Raw genomic sequence first — 4,588 nt, 5'->3', positions numbered from 1 at the left:
GGAGTTCCCATGTATCCCATGGCAGCATCCCATGGCCAGTGCTAACAAGGGCAACTTTAATCTAGAAACAGTGTTTTCGACTGTGATGAAGAAATACTATTCTGATGAACTTCTCATGTCACAAATGAATAGTGTATCTGTTCTAGCTCACGTCTCTTGTATAAGCACAACTATCTTTCTATCTGCAGAATGCTGTATTCTGCAGAATGCTGTATTCTGCAGAATTTTGCCTTTGTGTCAATTATGAAACAAAACTGGTTTGTGTTGCTTTGTGGGGTTCTTTTTTTTTTCCCTCTTCCATTAAATTCTACAAAATCTTCTGGTACATTATGCCATTTATAAAGACCTGAAAGAGTCAAACTCCTGCTGCCAATTACGTACCCATATCTAATGTTCTCATTTCCTTATTCCTGTTGTGCTATGTGCATCTTAGAGCATTAACCTTGAAAGCTTCATCGTAGCAGTAAACCAGAAGAAAACATTTGGATAGGCCTTCAGATTCTGCATTGGATCAAGATTTCATATGGATGGTGGAAAAAAGACTGAAAACTTGGATTTTTGAGGATTGCACTCAGGAATTACAAGTATTCATAGCTGGATTTGCAGAAATGCAGTGAGTGAAAAGTTTACAGTCTTCAAGAATGCAAGTTCTGAAATACATATCATGAAAAAAGTATTTCCACAGTAGGCCAGTCTAAGTGTTTATACGTGGTAGTACTGATTACAGAAGGAAATGCAGGGAAGGAATCTGCTGGATGAAATCTAGTCTGTCAGTTATTAGCCTTTTTGTCATCGCTTTTTTCCAGCTCCACTGTAATAAATATTCTCTCAAATATTATTTCAATATGCAGCAGAGATAAGGAAGAAAGGTAATGGAAATCTCAGGTCAGGAAACTTGTGCAAAATAAACACATTTGAATTTTTTGAAGATTGGTTAGTTTCTTTAACAACCTTTAGCATCAACTTTTCTGTTTCATATATGTTTTGTCTTGTTTATTTTCACTGAGGCATATGCAATGCAAGTTTTGCTAATGTTCATAATGGACTGCTCTACAATAATACCAAAATGTATTTCTTTAAACCTAAGTGAAACACAATTCCACAGCATAAAAAGTGATTATACCTTTTTATGCATATTTTTTACAGGTGAGAAACCTAGTAAATATAACTTCATTGTAAAACCTGGGTGACCAGATAGTAGGAGTAAGCAGTAGGACAGTAGGTGTTCCTACTGTCAAAATGTATTTCAACTTTAAGTGTCACAGGTTCTGAGGATTTCTACCAGCTCAGCTGTTTGATGAGAAGGCTTAATCTGAGAAGATTTTCTTCTTTTCAATTTGAATGCCTGTTATATTAATCGCATCTGATTACTATTCTTATATATTTGTAGTATATGGATGAGGTTTTCAAAAGAACCTTAGATGTTCGGGCACCTTCATCCCACTGAAGTGTAAACAGAGTTGCATGCTTTAGGACAGCTAATATACACTTCTGAGACCTAAAAGGAAGAGGAACTTGAGTAGTCCTGAAAAAAAAAAAAGGAAAAAACAGTAATTCTTCATGGATCTCAGTGTTTCCACTGTGTGTCAGGGTTCATTCACAAGTTGAAGCATATGGCTGGGTCTCAAGGTGACTCAATATCTGCCCCAGCAATCCTTGCTGATTCACTTCCTTCCGTAGCTGTGCTGTTGTATTGCCCAGCAGCTCACCACCAGCATAGTCCTGCCACTAACTGTCTGGTATAGCGTGTTTACAGGAGGTATATCTGAGCTGCTTGCAAGCCACATGCAACTAGAGCTGTTAGTTGCCTGTTTGGGTCCTGGATCACCTAAAAGAATATAAGTCAAATTCCAACTCTGCCTGGGTTCTCTGACACCAGATTATCATGTTGTCATTTATGAATATCCTTAATGTCAGTTCCTCAGCTAGGTTTTCATATGGACAATAGATATTATTGTATCTGAGTCCCCATGAACTGCTGTGCCTCCAGTCTTTCTGTTCTTTATAAAGCTGTGTTGTGGTTAAATGATGTGGATGAATCTGTTCCCAGAGGAATGAGCAGAAAGTGGAATTTTGCAACATCATAAAAACATCATCGCTAATCTGTCTACTCTACCAAAATATGAAAGGTTATCTGCTCAAGGGTAAAATAAAGAAAACAAAAGCATGGTGCTATTATCATTCTTGTCACAGCTCACTTGCAGTCTTCTGTAATCTGCATTGGAAAATTACAGATACTCCTTGAGTTTTATTTTTCTTTTTTATATAATGTCTCTTCCTGCTCAGATAAGAATGTAGTTTCATTAGTGATTCATTAGTCTTTTGGGTAAGACTTTCACTGCTCTTATTCTTCACATGTCAATTCTTCCTTATTACCCTGTTTTTTTAATTAGGAGGACTAGGGGCTGGGAACAGGTTTGGTTAGTAACAGTAGTTGTAAATATTTATGTAAAATCAGTGTCCAGAGGCTTTTTCCCAATTACATAGAACATAACATGCTTCTGACCTTTGTACAGTTTCCGAGTAAATCAATCCCTTAAAAGAAGAAAATAGTCTTCTCTCTAGCTCCCCTACTCCGAGGACAAGTCCCACTTTAGCCTCAGTGTTTTTCACTGGCTCTTTCAGCTAGTCCAAAAGAGGTGTTTACCACTTGGGGAGAGAAAATCCAGAAATATGTAATAAGTTATTACAGCAACATAGTACAGACTGCACAGTTTTTAATAATCTAGTTGACTATAGTATTTTAAGTTCCCTACACTAGAACAAGAAAGCCCTTTTTTCCATAATGGTCTTGGAGTCAAAAAAATCCGGGATACCGCTTTTCTCACAGTGACTGGCTGATGAGATCTTACCTAACAACTGATATCCCAGCTCTAAATTGAGCTCAGACTCTTTAGCCTAGAGAAGGCTCAGGGGGATCTTATCAATGTATCTAAATATCTGCAGGGAAGGTGTAAAAAGCATGGAGCCACGCTCTTTTCAGTGGTGCTCAGTGACAGGACAAAACACAGTGGGCAAAACTGAAGCACACGAAGTTCCTCTTAAACACCAGGAAGCAATTTTTCACTACGAGAATGACTGAGCACTGACACAGATTGCTCAGAGAGGCAGTGGAGTCTCCACCCTTGAAGATACTTTAAAGCTGTCTTGACACAGTCTTAGGCAACCATCTCCAGGCAATTCTGCTTGAGCAGGGATGTTCAAACAGGTGACCTCCAGAGATCCCTTCTAACCTAACCCATTCTTTATTTCAAGGTCAAGCCATCCTGCTCATAGTCCACAGCCTGCTATGTCTCCAAATTGTCTCCATTAATGCTCAAGTTGCACTGCTAGCAGGAAGACCTGGTTCTTCCCAGGAAAGAAATGGATCTCTCCAGTCTGAGTGAGCTCAATGGGCTGGCCTATAAGTGTTTCTTTTTTCATAAAAACTTGCAGAATTTTCCTTTATCTATGCAGCTATTACCAAAGTTTAGGTTCTATTGAACTTGGCAATTTGTAGACAGTAATTGTTTTTATCTTACAATCAAAGAACAGCTTTATACAAAGGGTGGTACAGAGCAGATACAATTAGCTGGGGGGGGGGAGGGGGGGCTATCCTCCAGATGTTTAGAGATCATTGTGCCATTCAAAAAATGTGCAATAATGTTCAACTTTTCAGCTTGGTGTAGTTTCCCATCATTGTTATGTATCTGCCTACGAGTTCCACCAGAAGGATTCAAAGCCTCATCTCTTACATGCTTCAGGTAAGGCAAACCTCATTTTGGTTTACCCTTTCTAAATTAGAGACTTACGCTGGTACAGGTGGCTACTTACGAGTTGAATCAGGACAAAATTTTAGTGAAATTAGATCTTATAATATAAGCTTCCTATCACTGAAAATAAAAATTCTGGATGATGGAAGGGAGGCATGCAATAAAAAAAAAATGGTCTTTTTCAGTACCTTTGTGATACGGCTTAAGGAACTGTGTTCTTGATAGTGTCTCCCCTTCCTTCAGTTCTAGCTGTGTGAGGTAACATCAGGGCATATGATTTTTATGACTGCTTGAGCACCTTTGTTGTTTTAGGAAGTTTCTTCTTTTTTATTTTTTTTTTCAATGTGTCACATAGGTCTGTGGAAATTTAAAGTTGAAATGGAATTAAGTTTGAATGTCTAGGCAACTATCTGTCATGCTGCGCAGTTCTGGGCAAAGATTCAAAGGTTTCTCAGAAAGATGAATGATTACAATGGAATGATATCTATGCTCTTAAAACTTCTCATCTCTCAGAACTGAGATTCAAACAGCTGGTTTGGTTGGGGGTTTTGTTGGGGGTTATTTTCAGAGATAAACTGATATACATGTTTTAAGCTAGCACTAAGCAGGTAGAGATGATCTCTGATACCTCTGAGGTCAATGCATGCGAAAAGTTGTCACTGCTGTTGGAGAAAATAGCAGCAATATGGCTTTCAGAAACTATGCATACTGGAATAGGACAAGAAAAGATGAAAACTATTTTAAGATCTTCAATGCTGTACAAGGTTTCAAAGGATTATTGTATTCTAAAGTTGCTGATGCTAATATATGTGCAGATATGGTTTCCAAATCTTTTT

This window comes from Neopsephotus bourkii, unplaced genomic scaffold (assembly GCF_033783945.1).
Source record: "Neopsephotus bourkii isolate Nb327-2 ecotype Australia unplaced genomic scaffold, CSIRO-AGI_Nbou_v1 NB_1292, whole genome shotgun sequence".
In the NCBI taxonomy this organism is placed as follows: Eukaryota; Metazoa; Chordata; class Aves; order Psittaciformes; family Psittacidae; genus Neopsephotus; species Neopsephotus bourkii.
Note: the sequence above shows the minus strand (reverse complement) of the source record.